The following is a 25,126-nucleotide window of genomic DNA, read 5'->3' as shown; positions in this document are numbered from 1 at the left end:
CTACAATGTGCATTAAGTTTTATCTGTATCCTACATGAAGTTTGTTGCGCTTCTTGAATGTGTGGCTTAATGTCTTTCATCAACTTAGGAATATTCTTAGTGATTATCTTTTTGAATATGAATTGTTTCTATTTTTTTCTTATCTACTTTTGTGTTATTTTATGCATCCCATATGTCTCTTGCCTTTCTTTTTGCATATCTATCAGCTCTCTTTCTGTATTTCAGTCTAGACAGTTTTCCAATGCGTGGGTAATCTCTTCATTTTTTTCTAATACACTTCTAAACCTATTATTTTTTAATTTAATAGCATTCATGTATTTTGTTCTAAAATTTACATTATATTGACCAGATTATTGAAATACACACAGAGTTTTATATATATTGTTATATATGTATATATTTTCCCCAGCAATCTGGTACATTTCTCCATGTCATCATTCATATTCTTGCCATATTAATCACAATTATATTAAAGTCTGTATTTGAAAATTTCAATATCTGAGTTGCTTCTAAACCATGTTATCTGTTTTTCAAATCTTTTGTTTTTTTACTCTTAGAATGTCTGATAATATTTCACTGTGTGTCAGGCATCATGTTCTGAACTATTATAGATGCTTTGGATGATATCTTTCCCCAGGAAACATTCACCCATTCTCTTTCAGGCTTCTAGAGTAAAGAAAAAAAAAGGATCACCTTAATCCATAATGGATGAAGCTAAGTAGAAGTTGCATTTATATTCAATGCTTCATATATTTTACGTCTACCCCACACCAACTTGCCAGGTCTCACCAGGTCCTGAACTCCAATTTATTGTCAGACCCACTAAATATTCAGCATTGTAAGATTGTCAAAAGATCCATTAAGCATTTCAGCTACTTTTTACTAGGTTTCTTAGTATTTGTCACAGTTTACACTAAGAGTTTTGAAATAATCTGAGGAAAAGTCCAGGTAGAGAGTCATATTTAACCTCTATGCATCTCTTCTCTGCAGAATCTTGGCTGCACAAGTCGTGACTGCTAATAAAACCATGCCCAAATCCCATTTTCTTTTCTCCATGTTTTCAAGAATTTGCAGAAAGCTCTACTGGTTTCTCAACATCAGAGTAGATGTGCTCTGCTGGGCTATTTAGTCTCTCACTAGATGCCACTTAAGACTTGGAAAAGGTCCCAAGAGGAAAAGTAAGGTGCAGGTTATTGGTCTGTTCTCAGTAAGTTTCCCATCTTTCTGGGGTTATGGACTCTCTTGTCTTAGATGCCACAGGAGCCCTTGAAACCTTCATATGCATGTTAATTTTTTTTATTTTAAATTTTGTTTTATCTTTCTTCAAATTTCCTTGTTTACAACAACAGCACTGCCCAAAGAAAAGACATACCAACATAACTAAAAGAGGAAATTTTGAGACTCTTTATATTAAATTGAAGAAATTTCTCTTTATATAATTTTATAAAAATCAATTTAAGTATTCAGAATACAGCATCATTATAAGAACGCAATATTTCTCCCCGATTTTCTATCAAATGATGTTCAATTATGTAGTGCCTTAAGATGAGTTTTTTTTTTTCATTTTTAACAATAATACATTATTTCTTTTCATTGAGACACTTATCTGCAATTCCATTTTTTTTTCTTCATGAATATAATTAGATGAGGGGATTGGAGTATTTTCTAGAATGAATCTAAGCAAAAAGTCTATATTTAACTTACTAAGACAGTGTATATTTATAAAGGGACAAACTAAGTGACCAATAGAACAGAATAAAGTGCTTCAAAGGATCTCAAATACACTTGTGCCATATAGAACATTGGCTCATGGTAGAGATAGTATGGCCAGTCACTGGCAACATAAGGGACTGCTTAACACATAAAGCTGGAAATAACACCAGAGGACTACCTGTTATAAAACTTGAAATAAGAAAAACTAAATAAAAACACAAAAGTTACATTAACAGCTCATTTTAGGGTGGACAGTAAAATTGGACAGGTGCAGTTCCAACAGGTATATTTAAGTTTTTTGGAGTATTCTAGCTGGCAGTTTAAGTGGTGGATATGAAAAATTATCTTTATTTAACTGAATAACTGGATAAATTAATGGTAAAAATGCATCATGAATGTTCCAATAGTGATAATGTGTTAAGCTATGATTAATTCAATCTGTGCAACCAAGCTGCATGACAAAAAGTAAGAACAATTGAATGACAATTGTCATCTAATACTCTAACTCCGTCTCCTTACTGCAGCAAGTGGCTTAATTGCTGCAATCCTGACAATGTCATAGGACATCTAGTATTTATATATGTTGTAAAAAATGCATAGTTTAAAAATTAAGAGTAGTCCTGATCAGAAGATCTAGAATCCATCTTCCATGACCTCCAAAAGCATTAGACAACATAACTCTCAGTTTGTAAATTTTACTAGTAGTAAAATGTAGCTTTCTGACAAGCCTGTCAATAGCATCGGTAGCTTCATATTAAATCGATGTTCATTGCCTATAAGAGGGATTTCATTTATGTTTCAGTTTTGGCAGCTAGGATTTGATCAGTACATTCTAGTGAATGAAGAATGAGGCTCTCTTTATTCTTTTCCCACCATAGAGAAACATCATAAAAGCTTTGGGAAAAGGTATTAAGGAAAACAAAACAAAACAAAACTAGGACAGTTCCCTCACGGTTTTTATAGTTAAGCAGTTGTTTACGTAATAAAACATTCACAATTTTGCAAATGAGTACATAGACATTTTAGTAATTTTTTATTTAGAAAGTGCAAAATGGGGCCAAGTGCAGTGGCTCACACCTGTAATCCTAGCACTTTGGGAGGCCAAGGCGGGCAGATTGCCTGAGCTCAGGAATTCGAAACCAGGTCACGCAACATGGTGAGACCCTGTCTCTACTGAAACATTAAAAAATAAATAAATAAATAAATTAGCCAGATGTGGCAGCGGCTTGCACCTGTAGTCCCAGCTACTCCGGAGGCTGAGGCAGGAGAATTGCTGAACTTCAGAGGCAGAGGTTGCAGTAAGCCCAGATCATGCCACTGCACTCCAGCCTGGGCAACAGAGCAAGACTCCATGTCAAAAAAAAAAAAAAAAAAAAACTCCTACATAATTAGGATAAACTTTGCCTTAGTTCATTCTGGCTGCTATAACAAAATACCTTAGAGTGGTAATTTATAAATCATAGAAATGTATTGCTTACCATTCCAGAGAATGGGGAGTCCAAGATAAAGGCTCCATCAAATTCAGTGTCTAGTGAAGTTGCTCTTTGCTTCATAGATTGCACCTCTTGTTGCTCCTGGCATGGTAGAAGGATGCAGCCTCCCTCAAGCCTTTTTTATTAGGTCACTAATCCCATTCATAAGGGCGAAGCCCTCATAACCTAGTCACTTCCCCAAAGTCCCTAACTCTAATATTACTACATTGGATATTCGGTTCTAACATACAAATTTTGGGGGACAACAACATGTAGACCACAGCAAGTTTGAAGTAAATCTGTACTATAAAAAAATCATCATATTATTAAGATAGATATGAAATGTTAGAGCACTTATGAGAGTGACATACAAGTTTATTCAAAGCAAAAATATGTTTAATCAATATATTGATACTTAGAATCCCAAAGTAATGAATACAGTTTCTGGCAGCTTTTGTAACTAGAGTAAATGAAAGTGGTTCTGCAAGAGACATTATAAATGTTAGTGCTGAGGCACTACTGTCTCTTTATATATCAGTATTAATTTTATTAATATTAATAACTCATCAACCTTTCAGAAATTGAAGAAAAAGTGACTTATATTATTAATGAGCTAATACATCAATATATGCACACACATACACTGGAACAATTAATAAAAATATATAACTTCACAAACCAAAATATAGGACTCTATGTGTCACTAAGAGAGGAAACAAAGATATTCATACCTTCAAAACACTTACCTAATATTATACTTTGGCTTATATAAGGAAGTTTAAAGTGGGACTTCTTAATGTATTTTCGGACATAGTTTTTATCAGAAATACTGCAAACACTTTCAATATCTTAGATAGAAACTTGTTTAGGGCTTTAAAAACAATTTTAAAATCACCTAAGAACAACAACTGAATATATAATTTAAAAAAATTATTAGCAATGTTACATTTATTTTTAGTTTAGAAGTAAATATTTCTAACTCCAAGTGAAATAGTTTCCTGAAGAAAGAAGTTAATCTGTATATATTTCAAAATGCATTTATTTTTAGGATTAATGACATAGTATTTTATTAAGCTTTTTTAAATGGGCAAAAAAAATTCAGATTTCTAGGGCTTTTGTTGTACTTATTAGGGTTTTTTCTCTCCTAATTTTTGGTTTAAAGGTTGTGGGAAGTTATATATATTCAAATAATATCTGGCCATCAAAATCCATAAAATTAATGATCACTTACTTACTGAATAATAGAAAAATATGAACTATAACCAGTTCATAAAAACTGCTATGAATTAATCTTCCCTTCCCTTGCATTCTATTTTGTATTTATTCATAATAAGAATTTCAGCCTTATTTGTGTCAACTATATCCTCCATCTATCTAGATATAGTAGACAGGCATTCCAAATTCCATCCTGAGTTAACGCCAAATGATTCTTATAAACAGGGATTAATAAAGTACTCTGGAATTCTCAGAGGGAAGGTTTTCTTCATTTATACATTTGCATATTTGTCCATCACAATTTCTGCTATATAAGGCCTTGGGTATCTGATTATGGATTTGATGAGGAAGCTACTGAATTAATACTAATTATTGTTGGACTCATATTAAAAAAGCTCTGGACTGAATATGATTTTACCACATTACTATTTTTAAGTATAAAATATTTTAAAATTACATTTTAAATTTATAATATACATATTTAATAAGCAATATTTGCAACATATATGTAATATGCAATATTACATGGTTGTATGATTAAGTAATTTAATTTCATTTATATAAAATATTCTGTTTAAGAAAATAAATTTTCTTTTAACTGTATTTTCAAAGAAATTTTGGATCTCTTTCAGTTGATGAATATTGTAATAAAGTAAATTATATTGAATAATGTTCATTATAATAATAAGTAATTCTTATATTTGAAAAAATTGAAGCTACAAAGACATTCCAATGGCTACTATTCATTTTGAGGTCCATATACTATTCTTTTAAATAAATATATTGTTCTAAAACCGAAATCACTATGTTTCAGTTTTTAGCCCCAAAATACAGTTGAGTAGATGGTAGAAACTATGTTAAGACCAAGAAGAAGAACTTAGTTGACTCCTCCTAGAATTGACCAGGTTTGTGATTCTACTCTATAATGAACAACACTAAGAAACCCCATACAATATACATCTTTCGGTAATAGTTTGCTCTAAGTAAGAAACTTTGTTTAGACTTTGTGGCAAGATGGCTGAATAGGAACAGCTCCAGTCTGCAGCTCCCAGCAAAACCAACACAGAAGGCGGGTGATTTCTGCATTTCCAACTGAGGTAGCCAGTTCATCTCATTGGGACTGGTTAGACAGTGGGTGCAGCCCACGTAGGGTGAGCAGAAGCAGGTTGGGCCATTGCCTCACCTAGGAAGTGCAAGGGGTCAGGGAACTCCCTCCCCTACCCAAGGGAAGCTGTGAGGGACTGTGCCATGAGGGACTGTGCTATACAGCCCAGATACCATGCTTTTCCCATGGTTTTTGCAACCCACAGACCAGGAGATTTCCTCTTATGCCTGCACCACCAGGGCCCTGGGCTTCAAGCAAAAAACTGGGCAGCTGTTTGGGCAGACACTGAGCTAGCTGCGGGAGGTTTTTTTTTTCTTTTTTGCACCCCAGTGGTACCTGGAAGCCCAGCGAGACAGAACCATTCACTCCCCTGGAAAGGGGGCTGAAGCCAGGGAGCCAACAGGTCTTGCTCAGAGGGTCCCACTCCCACAGAGCCCAGAAAGCTAAGGACCACTGGCTTGAAATTCTCGCTGACAGCACAGCAATCTGAAGTTGATCTGGGACAATCGAGTTTGGTGGGAGGAGGGGTGTCTGCTATTATTGAGGCTTTAGTAGGTGGTTTTCCCCTCACAGTGTTAACTCTGATTGTGCAGAACTCACCACAGTGTGGCCAACCATCTGAGGCCTGACTGCCTCTCTAGATTCCTCCTCACTGGGCAGGGCATCTCTGACAGAAAGGCAGCAGCCCCATTAAAGGACTTACAGAAAAAATTCCCTTCTCCCTGGTGCAGAGCACCTGGGGGAAGGGGCGACCATGGGCACAGCTTCAGCAGGGATTTAAATGATCCTGCATGCCCACTCTGAAGAGAGCAGCAGATCTCCCAGCACAGCTCTTGAGCTCTGCTAAGAGACAGACTATCTCCTCAAGTGGGTCCCTGACCTCTGTACCTCTTAACTGGGAGACACCTCTCAGCAGGGATCAATAGACACCTCATACAGGAAAGTTCCAGCTGGCATCAGGAGGGTGCCCCTCTGGGATGAAGCTTCCAGAGGAAGGAACATGCATCAATCTTTGCTGTTCTACAGCCTCTGCTGGTGATACCCAGGCAAACAGGGTTTGGAGTGGACCTCCAGCAAATACCAGCAGAGCTGCAGAAGAGGGCCCTGACTGTTAGAAGGAAAACTAGAAAACACATAGCAATAACATCAATCTCAACCAAAAGGATGCCCACAGAAAAACCCCATCCAAAGGCCATCAGCATCAAAGATCAAAGGTAGATAAATCCACAAAGATGAGGAAAAATCAATGCAAAAATGCTGAAAATTCCAAAAACCGGAATCCCTCTTCCCCTCCAAATGATCACAACTCCTCTCCAGCAAGGGCACAAAACTGGACAGAGAATGACTGACGAATTGACAGAAATAGGCTTAAGAAGGTGAGTAATAATAAACTCCTCTGAGCTAAAGGAGCATGTTGTAACCCCACACAAGGAAGCTAAGAACCTTGATAAAAGGTTACAGGAACTGCTAACTAGATTAACCACTTCAGAGAAGAACATAAATAACCTGATGGAGCTGAAAAAAACAGTATGAGAACTTCGTGTAGCATACACAAGTATCAGTAGCCAAATTGATCAAGGGGAAGAAAGGATATCAGAGATTGAAGATCAGCTTAATAAAATAAACCATGAAGACAATATTACAGAAAAAAGAATGAAAAGGAGTGAATAAAGCCTCCAAGAAATATGAAACTATGTGAAAAGGCCAAATGTACAATTGATTGGTGTACCTGAAAGTGACAGGGAGAATGGAACCAAGTTGGAAAACATGCTTCAGGATATTATCCAGAACTTCCCCAACCTAGCAAGATAGGCCAACATTCAAATTCAGGAAATAAGAGAACACTACTAAGATACTCCTCAAGAAGAACAACCCCAAGATATAATCATCAGATTCTCCAAGGTTGGAATGAAAGAAAAAATGTTGAGGGCAGCCAGAGAGAAAAGTCAGGTTACCTACAAAGGGAAGGCCATCCAACAAACAGTGGATGTCTCTGCAGAAACCCTATAAGCCAGAAGAGAGTATGGGCCAATTTTCAACATTCATAAAGAAAAGAATTTTCAACCCAGAATTTCATATCCAGTCAAACTAAGCGTCACAAGCAAAGAAGAAATAAAGTCCTTTACAAGCACATGCTAAGGGATTTATTAAGCACATGCTAAGGGATTTTGTTACCACCGGGCCTGCCTCACAAGAGCCCCTGAAGGAACCACTAAATATGGAAAGGAAAAGCCAGTACCAGCCACCGCAAAAACATACTGAAGTATAAAGACCAATGACACTACGAAGAAGCTGCATCAACTAATGTACAAAATAAACAGCTAGCATCATGTTGACAAGATGAAATGTACACATAACAATATTTGCCTTAAATGTAAATGAGCTAAATGTCCCAATTAAAAGAAACAGGCTGGGAAATTGGATAAAGAGTTAAGACCCATCAGTGTGCTGTATTCAGGAGAATCATCTCATGTGCAAAGACACACATAGGCTCAAAATAAAAGGATGAAGGAATATTTACCAAACAATGGGAAAGCAAAAATAAGCAGGGGTTGCAATCCTAGTCTCTGATAAAACAGATTTTAAAACAACAAAGATAAAGACAAAAAGGCATTACATAATGGTAAAGGGATCAATGCAACAGGAAGAACTAACTATTCTAAATATATAAGCACCCAATACAGGAGCACCCAGATTCTCAAAGCAAGTTCTTACAGACCTACCAAGAGACTTAGACTCCCACACAATAATAGTGGGAGACTTTAACACCCCACTGTAAATATTAGACAGATCAATGAGACAGAAAATTAAGAAGGATATTCAGGACTTGAACTCAGCTCTGGACCAAGCAGACCTAATAGACATCTACAGAACTCTCCACCCCAAATCAACAGAATATACATCTTAGCACCACATTGCACTTATTATAAAATCAACCACATGATTGAAAGTAAAACACTCCTCAGCAAATGGAAATCAAAAACAGTCTCTGAGACCACAGTGCAATCAAATTAGAACTCAAGATTAAGAAACTCACTCAAAACTGCACAACTACAGGAAAACTGAACAACCTACACCTAAATGACTGTTGGGCAAATAATGAAATTAAGGAAGAAATAAATAAATTCTTTGAAACCAATGAGAACAAAGACACAACATATCAGGATCTCTGGGACACAGCTAAAAAACACAGCTAAAGTAGTGTTTAGAGGGATATTTATAGCACCAACTCTCCACAGCAGAAAGCGGGAAAGATCTAAAATTGACAACCTAACATCACAATTAAAAGAACTCAAAAAGCAAGAGCAAACACTTTCAAAAGCTAGTAGAAGACAAGAAATAACTAAGATCAGAGCAGAACTGCAGGAGATAGAGACATGAAAAACCCTCTAAAAATCAATGAATCCAGGAGCTGGTGTTTTGAAAAGATTAACAATATAGACAGTTAGCCAGACTAATAAAGAAGATAAGAAAGAAGAATCAAATGTACATAATAAAAAATGATAAAGGGGGTATCACCAATTTTCCCACAGAAATACAAACTACCATCAGAGAATATTATATAGACATATAGAGAGAGAGAACACCTCTATGCAAATAAACTAGAAAATCTAGAAGAAATGGATAAATTCCTGGACATATACCCATTTACCCAAGGGTAAACCAGGAAGAAGTCGAATCCCTAAATAGACGAATAATAAGTTCTGAAATAGAGGCAGTAATTAATAGCTGATACTGGTACCAAAACAGATATATAGACCAACTGAGCAGAACAGAGGCTGCAGAAATAACACCACACATCTACAACCATCTGATCTTTGACAAACCTGACAAAAACAAGAAATGGGGAAAGAATTCCCTATTTAATAAATGGTGCTGGGAAAACTGACTAGCCATATGCAGAAACCTCAAACTGAACACCTTCCTTACATCTTATACAAAAATTAATTCAAGATGGATTAAAGGCTTAAACCTAAAAGTATAAACCCTAGAAGAAAACCCAGGCAATACCATTCAGGACTAGGCATGGGCAAGGGCTTCATGACTAAAACACCAAAGGCAATGGGAACGAAAGCCAAAATTGACAAATGGGTTCTAACTAAAGTAAAGAGCTTCTTCAAGGCAAAAGAAACTATCATCAGAGTGAACAGGCAACCTACAGAATGAGAGAAAATTGTTGTGATCTATCCATCTGACAAAGGTCTAATATCCAGAATCTACAAGGAACTTAAACAAATTTACAAGAAAAAACAAACAACCCCATCATAAAGTGGGCAAAGGATATGAACAGACACATCACAAAAGAAGACATTTATGCGGCCAGCGAACATGAAAAAAAGCCCCTCATCACTGGTCATTAGAGAAATGCAAAGCAAAAGCACGGTGAGATACCATCTTATGCCAGTTAGAATGGCTATCATTAAAAAGTCAGGAAACAACAGATGCTGAGAGGATGTGGAGAAATAGGAATGCTTTTATACTGTTGGTGTGAGTGTGAATTAGTTCAACCATTCTGGAAGACAGTGTGGCAACTCCTCAGGTATCTAGAACTAGAAATACCATTTGACCCAGCAATCCCATTAGTGGTTATATACCCAAAGATTTATAAATCATTCTACTATAAAGATACATGTACACCTATGTTTACTGCAGTGCTATTCACAATAGCAAAGACTTGGAACCAACCCAAATGCCCATCAATAATAGACTGGATAAAGAAAATGTGGCACATATACACCATGGAATACTATGCAACCATAAAGAAGAATGAGTTCATGTCCTTTGCAGGGACATGGATGAAGCTGGAAACCATCATTCTCAGCAAACTTAACACAGGAACAGAAAACCAAACACCTCATGTTCTCACTCATAAGTGGGAGTTCAACAATCAGAACACATGGACACAGGGAGGGGAACATCACACAGCAGGGCCTGTCAAGGGGTGTGGGCCAAGGAGGGTGAGCATTAGGACAAATACATAATGCATGTGGGGCTTAAAACTTAGATGACAGGTTGATGGGTGCAGGAAACCACCATGGCACATGTATACCTATTTAACAAACCTGCACGTTCTGCACATGTATCCCAGAACTTAAAGTTTAATTAAAAAAAAAAAAGTGTTTCATTTGGTACACCCTGACTTCTTAAAGTGACCATGTATAAATTAAAATGCATCCATCTTCTAAACAGAAACTACTTCAAAGATCTTTTATTATTCTTCACAAAGGAATGCATGAATCACTGATTACAAAGCATTCCTCAGCTTTTCCCAGTTCCTTTTACTTGTGAGGAGATTAATAGCCATCCTTGAGACACCAGCTGCTTTCTATTTATCAAAGAGAAGCCAGTGGCTGGTAGCTCTCCTAGAGGACTAAGGGAAGATGTACACAGATCTAACTGCTTCGTTGACAATCCGAAGGAGGCAAAGCAATGCCTTCCAGAGTCTGATGAGTCTCTAAAGACTGTGATTATTTTTTTCTCACTTTGGTTAATACATTTATCAAATATTTAATCATAAGCTGATCATTATTTTGTGTGTTTATGTTCCAAAATGGCATCAATCCTGCAGCCAGGTCTGTCTCACATCACTTTAATGAGAAACTGCATCTAAGTACACTAGTAGCCATTTTGTTTTTAGCAGTGTTTTTTATCTTTCCTAATATTTTAAAAAATAAATTAATTCCTTATCTTCAAGATTGTGCAATCTCAAAAAAGTGGTGAACATTAGAGAAATAACTGATCTATATTTTATAACCAACTTCCTGCTTGAATTTTATTTATAATGTCTGTGCTATAATCATCTAAAACCTATTTGTCAGAAACAAACTCATTGTCTTCCACTCCAAAAGTTTGCTTCTCCTTCTGCCTTCTGGTCTCAGATGATGAAATAACTTTACAGTCAATTGTTGGAAATAAGAATCCTAGCCATCTTGAATTGTATCTTTGCTTGAATTTTTCTGAAGTGTTACATTAAAAATTGAATACCAACATTATTTAATACTATTTCTGAAATGCCTTATGGATTCAGCCACTGCAGCTCTTATCACACCACCTTTCTAAAACCTCAGTATATTTTCTTAAGGGCTTCCCAACCTGAGTTATTGATTCATTCAGCTCTTGGAATTTGAAAGTATGGTCAGGCACATTAGGGGTCTGAACACAATCTCATATGTTTGTGGTGGTAATAAGTAACATCAGGCTTTTTTGGTCTACCACACAGAGCATCTCCAAATAGATGTTGTAGTGACATCAGCTACACAGTACATCATTGATTATTAGAAACAGGGAAGACATAAGTTTTCAAGTGCTCAAGAGGCAAAATTTAAAGTCAAATACATGCCCAGGTTGATGATAGGATGGCTCCGTGAGGACAGGCAAGAATCCTATCAGAAACAGTTACAGCCAATGACCTCCAGAATTCAAAGTGTCCCTTTCTGGGCACTGCTGTGTGCACAAATGCTATTTGTGTACTCCATAGGGCTTCTCAGACATGAAATCAATGCTTTTTAAATCATTCTTCTATCCCTGGGTAAATATGAACGTTAGTGAGTAATGTGTATATAATTTAAAAATTCACAGGGAAGACTGAGAAAATGTGTTTATTAAGTGACATCCATAAAAAAATAATTTATAAATGCAATTTCATATGTTTCTCTTGACACCATTTCCTTAGTGTCTCTCCTTTTATGGATGTCTTCATCTCATTTCTCACATATCTTATACCCTACCTCTTTTCTCCCTCTTCAGGGTTTTCTAGAGATCTCAAATTCTTCCTGTCCTTCTCTTTCTTCTATTTAAATTAATTCCTACCACACCCAATCCTTGAAATATGACAATACACTGAATCTTGTAACCTAAGTACCCATTAGGTTATTCTGCCACAAAAGGTCTCATTAGGAATAATTCAACTTATAATATTTTAAACTCATTTTCATATTGCTTCCCCCCTTCACGAGCCACTCAAACTTCTTGTTCTTCCTCCATTCAACCTTTCCTAATTATTTCCAAGAAAAGGCCATTTCCCCTTTTGTTGTGGATAAACTCACCTTTCACTGTATTAAGGACTTCAGTTCATTAGTTCAACCTACTTTCTCTATTACCATTCTGATTAGTATATAATCATGTTATCCTAACAGAAACAATTTTTTTTCATATACCTCTAGCTCCAGCTATTAAAGTTTTCTCTCTGCTTTTCTTCAAACAAAAGTCCAGTAATTCCCTCTTATTTTGGGGGATATATTCTAAGACGCTCAGTGGTTGCCTAAAACCACAGATAGCATGAAAGCCTATATATACCATTTTTTTTCCATAAATATACATACCTCTTGTTAAGTTTAATCAGCAGATGCAACCTACCCAGTAATTTTTATATTTTTTAGTTCAAACCCATTCCTGAATCTGTGTACTGTCTCTAATTTGAAGTAAACGGCTTTACTCATTAACTCGTCATTTACATTAGGTATATCTCCTAATGCTATCCCTCCCGTGCACATGTACTCTAGAACTTAAAGTATAATAATAATAATAAAATAAAATAAAAAATAAAATGAAGTAAATGGCGTTGTGTTTCTTGTTTCAGGGACTTCCTGCTGAGGTTGTCATATAGGCTCAATGCATTCTGACATAACACATCATTGTCAATTGAAACACTTTTCTGTTTATGTCTTCCATCCACAAATTTAATGCCTTTTCCATCTTAACTAAGCACTTATGCACTGTCGCCATAACTTTTGCAGTTTGAGGTGTGACAGCAATACTAGCACAAATTTCTTTTACCTTCTTCACAGTTTCACAGATAGAAGATGCATTTCTTACTATATATCTTAGCAACCTCAACATACGACTTCTTTTTGTTTTTCGTTAAGTCAAAAATGTTTACATTTTCACTTAAAGCATTTTACAACTTCTCTTTGGAATATCTAACTTGCCAGTATCACTACTCTTGCACTTTGGGACCATTACTACCTCAAATAGGGTTAGTGGAGCATAAGCACTGTGATATTTAATACTTGATCTGATAAGGGAGATGATTATTGAGTCATTAACAGGCAGGCAGGTAGCGTAGACAGTGTGGATACACTCGACAAAGGGATGATTCACATCTCAGGTAGGGCTGTGGTTATATTCCGATTTTTTATCTTATTTTAAAAATATAAATATAACATATATGTTTTTGACTAAGTTTATTGTAAATTACTGTCATTTATAATAGTTTCAGAAACAATAAAATACAGATCAACTTAGCAAAAAAAAAATGCAAGATATATACACTGAAAACTACACATTTCTGAAAGAATTTAAAAAGGATCTAAATAAATGGACCAACATCTTATGTTCATAAATTAGAAGTTATTAATGTAAAAATAGCAATCATTTTAAAATCAGTCTTCAAGTTAGACACTATCCCGCTCATAATCCTAAAGGGCTTCTTTGGAGAAACTGACAAGCTGATTATTAAATCTCAAGGGCACATGAATAGTCAAGACAATTTTGAAAATGTACAAAAATAGATGACTCACACTTCTGATTTCCTAACTGCAAAACTACAGTAATCAAGTCTGTGTGGTAGTGGCATTAGGACAGACACATAGATCCATGGAATAAAATTGGAAGTCTAGAAATAAACTTTCACATTTATGCTCAAATGATTTTTGAAAAGGATTTAAAGACAATATAATGGAGAAAAGAGTAGTCTTTTCAACAAATAGTGCCAGAAAATTACTACGTTTGTACTTCCAAGTAAAAAAGCTTAGAACAATTTAACACTTATTAGTATCCTTCTTTTATTTTATTTTTTCATGCATTTTATTTTATAAATTTTAAATATATATAAATTATCATTAATTTATAGATTTAAAATTTATTTAGTGTTTTTCTGTACATATGTTTCCATCTTTTCGTTCTAAATATCCAAGCTTTCATCTGTTTATTTTATTTTGTCTTCTATTTAGCCATAGAAATATCTTTGACTTTTTATTTCAATTAGGTCTGAAGATGGGTTGTTTTTCTCTCTCTGGAAATGTCTTTATTTTGCTTTCATTTTTAAAATTATAGGTTGAGATATGATTCACATGACATGTAATGCACCAGTTAAAGATATAAAATTCAAACTGTATATATTCACAGAGGTGTACAACTATTATCACAATAAATATTAGATTATTTTCATTACCCCAAAAAGAAATCTCATACTCAAGAGGAGTCACTCCCCATTTCCTCCAAGATGGCTGACACTAGAAAAATTCTACTGTCCTTCCAGGCTTTATAAATTTGCCTATTCTGGACATTTCTTATAAATGTAATCAAAAAACATGTGGTATTCTGTGACTAGCTGTTTTTTACTCGGTATATTAAATTTTTACTTAGTATAATAACAGTTCAGGGTGCCAAACTAATGCTTGGGTTATTTTTCAGGGCTCTACTTTTTGTTTTGTTTTGTTTTGTTTTTGAGACCGAGTGTCACTCTGTCGCCCAGCGCAGTGGGGCGATCTCGGCTCACTGCAAGCTCCGCCTCTTGGGTTCTGGTCTTTCTACTGCCTCAGCCGCCCGAGTAGCTGGGACTACAGGCGCCCACCATCAGGCCCGGCTAATTTTTTGTATTTTTTAGTAGAGACAGGGTTTCACCTTGTTAGCCAGGATGGTCTCGATCTCCTGACTTCGTTATCCGCCCACCTCGGCCTCCCAAAGTGCTAGGATTACAGGTGTGAGCCACCGCGCCCGGCCAGGGTTCTACTTTTTTAGCGAAAGCTTAATGCCAAATTTTTAGCCTCTTCTACGACCAGCAGCACAATACTAGAGTATATGAAACTGATTTTTTTTTTTATTTTACCTTTTACCTCTTCCTAATAATTAAATTTAAGAAGAGTACCAAGTAGTTCCATACCAAAAATGACACATGATATATTTTGGAGTAATGCTTCCACTGAGAATAACTTTAAATTCTTTTAAAAAGAAAAAAAAAATCAAACTTAACATGTAAGAGTTTTAACAAGGCAATAGGACTTGTGGAGGTAATGTATTAAAATGGTGAAACTTCAGAGACAAAAGCCCAGCATTGAAAGACACGTTCCCTAGAGGTGTCTACCAATTTTGACTGAAAGAATAAGAAGGTAAGCATGTCTTTAGACAAACTCACTGAGCTGAGGGTTGGAGGGGTGTAAAATATTCACATTCAATATTCAACAGAAATAGAGCCCTGAAAAACAGACTAATATTGTTTTGGAGATATGTAAAAGAGCTTGGCTCTACTCTGCCTAAAAATGTTTTTTCTTATGTAAATTATTCTCTCTGAAAACCCTTTTCCTATATTTAGTCAATGCATGCTTAGTATATGCAATCTATCAATTTTACTTCAAGTATTTCCTTGTCTATGGTAATGTCACAAAGTACTTCAAAAATCACACTTATTTTAAATAAGCATCTATAAGTTTTTGCATTTATCTTTAAATAAAATAAAACAACACAAATACAATTAATCAAACATTCCTCTTTTCAGATGGAATCAACTTATAAGTGGAGGCATGTTTTAAAGTGGATTCAGTGTAATTCTACAGTCTCTGAGTGAAGTAAGCATAGTTATTCTATGCCAGAAATTATAACAGCAACCAAAATTAAGCACTATCTCTGCCATTTTCTAATTAGTGTCGTAGTTAAAGCATTGTAATGGAATAACCTCTTTGAAATATGGCCTAAATTTAATCAATGTCTCTCGGCTCCTGCTTAGTGATGAGGTGTTCTTTTTGTTTCCTTTTAGCCAGGAAAAGAAGCAAACTAATACTGATAGTACACAGTACCAATCACTGCATTTCTATCATACGTATTATCTCATTTAATATTCACGGTAGTCCTGCTGGGCAGTTATTTTTCTGGAAGGAATTTCTAGCATAAAGAGGTCACCAACATTTGCAGTGATACTGCTGAGAAAGTCACTCTACATTTGTCAAAAGAGATTAGAAGTATGGTAGACAGGAAAGACCTGGAAAGTACCTTTTTATGATTCAGAGATCTAAATATTTAACCTAGGTAGAAAGGTTTGCACAGGCTTAACATTTCAATATATTTCATAGGTGCTAAATTTAATAAATCATAGAGCAGGCCATAAGAAAATCGAAAGATACTATGAGACTACTGGAACTATGTTGCACAGTTAGGGGTTCATCCATCATTTATACACATATTTGTAAATATGAAATCTAGGGGCTATTGTTAAAAGTTAGTAGAACACATAGATAAGAATTCGAAAGCTATTTAGCCATGGAACTCAATCTTCATGTAAACTATAATTTGGAAGAAGATTTTAAGTTTAAATTAAGTGTTTTAGTTATTGTTATACATAAACCAGTTAAAAATACAGGATAGTGTTGCCAAAAATTTAATGAGAAAATTTAGGAGGATAGTAAAGTCTTCACCTCTAATTCTTGACAGTAAATTTGTTACAATTCCATAATCCTACAATTATATTGGAGAAACTAAAAGCTAGAATTAGATAGATTAATCTGTACTGAGGTAAAAGTTAATGATAGTATTTTATAAATTATCATATGTGGAGGGCTTATCAATAAATATGTATTCCATATATTATTATAATTCCTGGAATATGTAAATACACCATTCATGGAAAAGAATATAAGGTCAAAATTTTCATAGATTCAGAGTAAATCAGTTTATCATACATTTTTGATTATTAGTATTTGAAATTAAATTCCATCCTATTTATCTATTATAACAATATATTCAATGTCATTTGAAACTATACGTGGAATTACATAGTAGGAGTCCAGCTTCCTTGACTTAGAATATAGATATTCCCAAAGGATATATTATTCCAATATGTACAATCAATTTATATTAAATAATTTGAATGAATTTTATGAAAGATTTTTGGGTGAGAATTACTCAAACATTATTATATTAAAAAGTTCTTGTTTCTGTGATATCTGATGTAAGAAAACTCTTTCCCAGACAATTTCCAGACCCAATCAGTTAGTGGAAAATTGTCACTGGATGTACAATCACCAGCCTTAGACCCATTGCTTGATTGACTGGAGAGTATTAACTGAAGTAGGCATCTGTTATGGATGGTGGGTAAAGCAGAATTGGAAAAAAACTGAGAATGACAATCACTTTGTGGGTTTAACAGCATTATATTCATTTTAGAGTTTATAAAGAGATTAGACACTAAGGTCTCAAATATTTAAATGACTTATTCAAAGTTAAACAACAGCAAGATAATCAATTTTAGCTTTGAAACAAAATCATTTTATTCCAAATTTAATATAGCTGCCTCTTGGCATTGTATTTATGAACATTGAAACAAAATGTTAGCTCATTCTAGTTTGTACTGTAAAATGTTGAATGTGAGAAATGAAAAAACCTTTGTAAAAATTCAACTAAAATTTTAAGGTTGATTCTTCCTATCTTCTTAAGATGGAAAATTTTCTTAAAAAGTATATGTTCAGAGATATGTTTTAATTTTCTTCATTTTGTAGTCAGGGCATAATTTGTTAGCACTACTTTCACATTTTAGTGTACTTTTTTCAGAGCGATCAAAAACTTTCTTTCCAAAGCACCATAATGAACAAATTTTTTTCTAGAAGAAAGCTAGTTTAGAAACGCAGAAGATAATGGATTAATGATTCAAAAAGAAGTCTTTGAAAACAAATTTTTTACTTATCTACTCAAGTTCCCCTTGCTGAGAATAAATTTTGTGAATAAATAGCATGTCATGTCTGGAACTTACTAGAATTAAGGAAGATTTTCTAAGAGTTTCTTTACTTCTTGACTCTTCTTTATCCTAAGAAAATATCTTTTATCTATAGAGATGAATCCAGCTGATCCCTGTCATTTGATTTAATTTTAGCCCTTCAGTCACAAGCAATGCCCAGTGAACTGCAGATTCTCATCAGTTCAGAACAAGGCCACACATGGAGACAAAGCATGATGAATAGTCTGTTACTATAACCCAGAGGAGCTGACCTTGGCATGGGTGAGACCCAAATTAGTATCAAAGCTCATATTTCATTGAATATCCTCTCTCATAGCCACAGCTTTGACCAGATGGATGGAAGCTAAGAAAACAACCTCTTACCTTCAACAAATATGAACTCAGTCATAGAAAACTTTTACAAATAATTGAATTATATAAAAGAGCTTATTCAAAGGTTATTTTTCTTTCTTTTTTCCCTTCTTTTCAGACTCAGATCCTAAACACTTTCATTGTAATATTAACAATTACATGATTCACGGTACATTCTTTTAGATTTCTTGGTTGTTATATAACAGAAATTTAGAAGTTTTTGCAAATAGACTCCATTATGTTCGAAGTGGTTTTTACTTAATGATTTTTTTAAACAAATTCAAACAAACAATACTTAACTGGCTTCTAGAAAATTATTCTATTGGATATATCGTACCTTTCATTTACCTTTTAAATAAGTCCTAGAGAAATAAACTCAGGACAATTTTAGTTTGCCTGTGTGCCACGTATGTGTGTTCCCTCCTAAAACCATCTTTGTGGACAGTCCAATTCTAAAATGTAATTGGAATTCTGGAATATTGTTGCATGACATTCTGCTGAAATTTGACTACTGAATCCATATATACAACCTCTTTGGATAATATATGCATATTTTCCTTTTTCAAATAAAAAGAAGTAAATGTGATGTGAGTACTGTTTCAAATACTAGTACCAGAAGTTTTTTAAAAAGGTCAATTTTGTTGATACAATTTTGGAGTCTATTATGAATAAATTGCCCCTTCTCATATATCTTCATTATATGCTATGCTTCCTAATTTCCACCATTTCCCCCCAAATTTGAATAAAGTAGAAGTATTCAAAATATTGGCTAATAAAAAGAAATACACTGCATTTACTAATTAGAAAAGTAAGTTCCTTTACTAAATTTAAATTAGATGATATACAAATATATTATGAATGAAAATGGGTTCTGTTAATTTTTCCTTTCAAGTTATTTTCTCCATTACAACTCCTACACATTTAAGAAAGATTTTTAATGATGAAAAAATTTACAAAGCAGCTTAATAAAACTTCTGTCTTGGCTCATCTTGTGCTGCTATTACAGAATACCACAGACCGAGTGATTTATAAAGAACATAATTTTATTTTGTCAAAGTTTTGGAGGGTGGGGAGACCGAGATCAAGAAGCTGGCATCTCACAAGGGCTGTCCTGCTGCCTCATCCCCTGGCAGAAGGGGGAGGGGAAAAAAGAATGAGACAAAGAGCAAGAGGTGGCCAAACCCATTTTTTAAAATAAGAAAACCATTCCCATAATAATGGCATTATTGTATTCATGCAGGTGGTGCCCCCATGACCCAAATGTCTCCCATCAGTTCCCATCCCCTAATGCCATTACATTGGGAATCAAGTTTCCAGTACATAAATTTGTTACGGAAACAGCTGGCATTTTGTCTAGGTCCTGCTGCTCGCTGCACAAAAAGCAAATCACAGAGACAAGTATAGCCAAGGAAGAAGGCTTTAATCATGTGCTACAGCTGAAGAGATGAGAGATCAGTCTCAAATCCATCTCCCTGACCAACTAAAAGCAGGGATTTATATAGCAGGGAAGAAATATAACAATGTTTTGTAAAAGAGGAACTAGGGAGGGGGAAAAGGCAGTCATGATGAATGAGGGTTTCTGCATCTCATTGTCTGAATACAGTGATCTGGTGAGTTTCAATTCTTTGATTCTTTTTGTGAGAGGCCCTAAGGTGGTTTCCTGAGGAAGGAACTCAGATGAAACAAATGTAAGGTTCAAGCTTTAAGACAAGAAGGGTCAATTTCAATGTTTATTCAAAAAACTATGCGACTATTGGGTCAGTGTCAGAACTTTGGGGGACACATTCAAACCATGGCAACTTTCAGTGAGGAATAACACTTGCTCAAAACTATCACTCTGAGGTGGGGTTCAGTTTATCCAAAGCCATTCCCCAGAGGCTGGATTCTGAAAGAGATAGCCTCTTACAAAACATCAGGGAAACCCACTATAGAATAGTTTTTAAAGTAATTAATCCTATAGAGTTCTGATATGGAATATCAATACTGGAAACAACGACAGTGCTTGCATCCCAGCTGATTACACCAAGTCTGGAACCTACACTCTCATAAACATTGAACAGTAAGTTGATGGAATAGGGCTGAAGACCAGTATTATGCTCAACTCTTCTGATTATGGATTCCAGTCACTGCCCACATCGAAGGAGGGAATGTCTCTTCCCCAGTCACACACAACAAAGGGGAAGTCTCTCATGGTGTCTAATGTCTAGCCCTGTGTTCTGTCCCATAATGCACTGGGTAGTGGGAGACCTACACATGGGAGATGTGTATATTTGATACAGGCAATTGCCCTTGTTGACATAAAAATTTCATTCCATGCAGTTTCTTAATTCTAAAATTTCATGGAGAATATGCCTTTTTTTTTTTTTTAAGTTTGATTTCAAAGTTTGTATTCTCCATAGTTCTAGAGCAAGGGTTTTCTAGCACTGTAAAGAAAAATATTTTCATATGATACCAAAATATTTTGTAATCACTGTAATCTCCATTGTCAACCATGCATTCTGTGATAGAAAATAAAAGAATGTTGTTTTAGGTAACTAAATATTATGATAATCTGTTACCTAATCCATGTGTAAATATATTAAAATGACATCTGAAAAAATCTATTGTTTAATAACTTATGAGGAAAAAAAGAGTTGAAAAAAATGTTGGTGACTCAGAATCCATCAACATAAATCATTGGCACAAATGAAAAAGATTAAAGTTTCAAACAATTAAGAATTATATTTCAAGTCTGTACCATTTTATCATGATTTTTAAACCTCATGCTTCTGTATCTAATAAGTTTGGATTTGACAGTCCTCTTTCTATATAGACCAGTGTTATTAACAACAGCAAAAATTCTGTGAGCTTCAAAATTTGAGTCATTTTGAATTGAAACAGACCCTTCATTAATTCGTCCATTTATAAATATTTGCACACATTTATACTATGGAAAGCACCATTCTACACTGTTTTGTTTTGTTTTGTTTTGTTTTGTTTGAGACAGAGTCTCGCTATTGTAGCCCAGGCTGGAGTGCAGTGGCACAATCTCGGCTCACTGCAACCTCCGCCTCCAGGTTCAATTCTCCTGCCTCAGTCTCCTGAGTAGCTAGGATTACAGGCACCCACTACCATGCCTGGCTAATTTTTGTACTTTTTTTTCATTTTCTTTTTTTTTTTGAGATGGAGTCTCATTCTGTCGCCCAGGCTGGAGTGCAGTGGCGCCATCTCGGCTCACTGCAAGCTCCACCTCCAGGGTTCACGCTATTCTCCTGCCTCAGCTCCGGAGTAGCTGGGACTATAGGTGCCCGCCACCATGCCTGGCTAATTTTTTGTGTTTTTTAATAGGGACGGGGTTTCACCGTGTTAACCAGGATGGTCTCGATCTTCTGACCTCGTGATCTGCCTGCCTTGGCCTCCCAAAGTGCTAGGATTACAGGAATTTTTGTACTTTTAATAGAGAAGGGGTTTTGCCATGTTGGCCAGACTATTCTCGAACTCCTGACCTCAGGTGATCCACTCACCTGGGCCTCCCAAAGTGTTGGGATTACAGGCTGAGCCACCAAGCCCAGCCCATTCTACACTATTAAAGGCACAAGAAGAATCTAACATGCATACTAACATAAAGAAGATGAGGGAGATGGTTTAAAGACAGTGATCACGCCTTATTGGCTATGTAATCGATTTAGAGTTTCTGTCTAGAATTTTAAAATATTAACTAGAGTAAAATAGGATATGTTAGGATATCAGATTATGAGATAAGACAGATGGATAAAAAGAGATTTGGATAGGACAAGATAGTGAGAAGAGACGGCAAGAGAAAAGATGAGGAGAGGATAGGAGAAGGGAGGAGAGGAGAGAAGACCCATGGGATATGTGTATTTTGCAATAGCCAGTTATTTTGCTGACATTTTAATAGAACTTACTCGCATTCCATGCAGTTTCTTAATTCTAAAATGTCACAATGTTTATGGTGCTCTGTAATAACAAGTATACTGTTGTAAGACTAGAAAACAGTAGACTAGAGTAGCCTGAATGGTAAAGGTGAGAATAAGAATGCAAACTCTGTATCACCTTATAAAGTGTATTCCTTACTGAAAGTGCTAGTCAAAAAGTTTGAAAGCTGTAGCTGTGGTGCAAACTAAATGAATGCAGATAATTATGACATAAAGAAGAAAGTATTAAATGTTTAAAGAGTCAAAAATATGAGGATTCAGAGATGGGAAAGGATCACTTGGGGAAATGTGATGATCATTCAAGTACCCTTGGTAGCATTTCTCTGAAATAGGAAAGACAATTTCTTCAGAGAATTAAGGAGAGGAAGCAGTGAGATAGTTTCAATGGAATAGGAAATGATCACCCTATAAATATTCCTTTAAAAAGACGTTATTTCCTACAAACATCAATAATAGCAAATACATACATAGAATTAAGATCTAAGATTTGATAAAATTCATTTCTTTACATTTTAAGTCCACTTTATAATAATAATGCCATAAATAAAAATAATTATCACTTTTCATTCCCTCGTATGTCTACAATATCATCCTAGATACTTTATGTAATTCAAACTGTACAAAACCATTATGAGGTAGGTATTTCCTATAACTCCCACTTCAGATTATGAAAAGTAACTCTGAAAGATTAGGAAACTTACCTCTTGGTCATTCATGTAACATGTGGATGAGTGGGTACAGATTTTATATTCATCTATATTTCTCCCAAGCTGCTGTTCTGAAACACCACATTCTCCTACTCTTGGAAAGTATAGCTATAACTGACTAGAGAAAAAAAAATGTTTCTAAGTACATAGATGCGTTAATATAGTGATCTTTCAGGTATAAAGAAACTAGAATATGTGAGAGCTGCCTACTCTAAAGAATCTTACAGTAATCTACTCCTATCTTTTTATAGGTTTTCCAAGTTGGTTCAAACTAATGTGAACTTTCTGGATCTGATCCAGTAATCCACAATGCACACCCAATATGAGGAATAGTAACTTAACCTCGCTTTTCTCTAGATGGATTTCTGGGTATAAGTTTCATGTCTTTTGGCATCAAATACTAACACCTCCAGTAATCCCAATGCAGATGCGCAACAAAACAATTTTAGCTACAGCCTCATGCATAAAATACAGCTCAATTTTTATAAACAAGTTTGGAAGAAACATATTGGGATGTCTGTTTACATTTTAATGAGATATGGGTCGGGGGCTACATTTTCCATCATGTGGAACTAGTTTCCTAGTAAACTATTTTGAATTCTGCTGACATTTTGCCTTAGTACCTCTCAATCTTTTAAATATAACATTTTAGTTTACGTAATCTTTCAACATATTTAATTTTGTTCCGAAACTCAAAAATTAGCCCCTAGAGTGTAAGTGCAACACGTAAATATGCATCTTACAAAATGCCAGAAATAAAGGATCAATTCCAATAGAATGAGAGAAGCATACTAATAATTTTCACAACTACTTACAGAGCAGTTTGTAAAGAGCAGCCTGACAGAAGCTCAGCCATTTCTCTGGCACTATGATCCTTGAATCTGGGGGAGATTTAACATAATGAGGTCGCCAGTATTTTTTAATATGCTCCACTCCAGTTAGAGCCTTGGATTTTTTCTTCAATGTGACATAAACCTATAAAATTGTCTTTCATTCAATCCTGCTCCTTTTTATCTAGGTGACACCTATGAATTTAAAAAATAATTTGTGCAATATGCATCTGTATAACTTCTCTAAAACAGTTGAAGCCTCACTGTGCATGTCCTCCTTCCTCAGCATTTTCTCTTCACACCTTTCAGAGAAATTCACAATCTTGAAACTGTTTTTATCATTACCAACATATCTTTATAATTGTCCTACATATCCATTGTTTTGAATGTTTTGATAATATTTTAATGGCATTATTTTACACATATATATTCATATCTATAAAAATTAACTCACTGTTCTTTTCAGCAACAACTTTTGAGCAATTTTCAGCAATGAATTTAAGCATTTACTTTGAATTGACTTACTTTAATTTTTGTATAGTATATGACTGCAAAAACATTCCTGTATTGTTAAGTTGTTCTCTTAAATAAACATTTAAACTTTTTCTAGTTTGATAATAATGTAAATGTCATTCTTTTGCATGTCTCCTTGTTCACATATGTGGAAAGTTAGTGAATAAACAAAGTGAAATGGCTGAATTGAAGATTATTTGAATATACAAGTTGATTAGATATTGCTCTGCCTGTATTTCTCCCCAGTGTATTTAAGCCAATTTACTTAGCTTCAGTCAATGGATGAGCATACTGTGTTTTTTTATTTTTCATTTCAGGTGATGTTTGCTAAAAAGTTTGTTTCTCTTTTACTTATATGATGTTTTATGTTTTGTAGCACTTTCGATCTGTTCTGAATACTAATCTATGTTCAGTTATAGGCATTGCAATATTTTCTTCTAAATTCGCCTCTAAAGCTAAATTATGAAGTCTTATGACAAAGTTCTTTTTTCTTGATATTGTTTGAATGTATTCAAATCAGGAATCTTTTTAAAAGTTTTATTGTGAAGTAATTTTAGATTT

At 34.9% G+C, this 25,126-nt stretch overlaps 1 pseudogene; it reads left to right on the top strand.

Moving 5' to 3' along the window:
• The window catches only part of LOC126934777 (60S ribosomal protein L18-like), an 83,784-nt pseudogene extending 64,963 nt beyond the window's left edge, over window positions 1–18,821 (top strand).
• The last annotated feature ends 6,305 nt before the right edge of the window (window positions 18,822–25,126 follow it).

The sequence above is a fragment of the Macaca thibetana genome, chromosome 14, assembly GCF_024542745.1.
Source record: "Macaca thibetana thibetana isolate TM-01 chromosome 14, ASM2454274v1, whole genome shotgun sequence".
NCBI classification, from domain to species: Eukaryota; Metazoa; Chordata; class Mammalia; order Primates; family Cercopithecidae; genus Macaca; species Macaca thibetana.
Note: the sequence above shows the minus strand (reverse complement) of the source record. Positions and strands in the feature narration are given on the sequence as shown.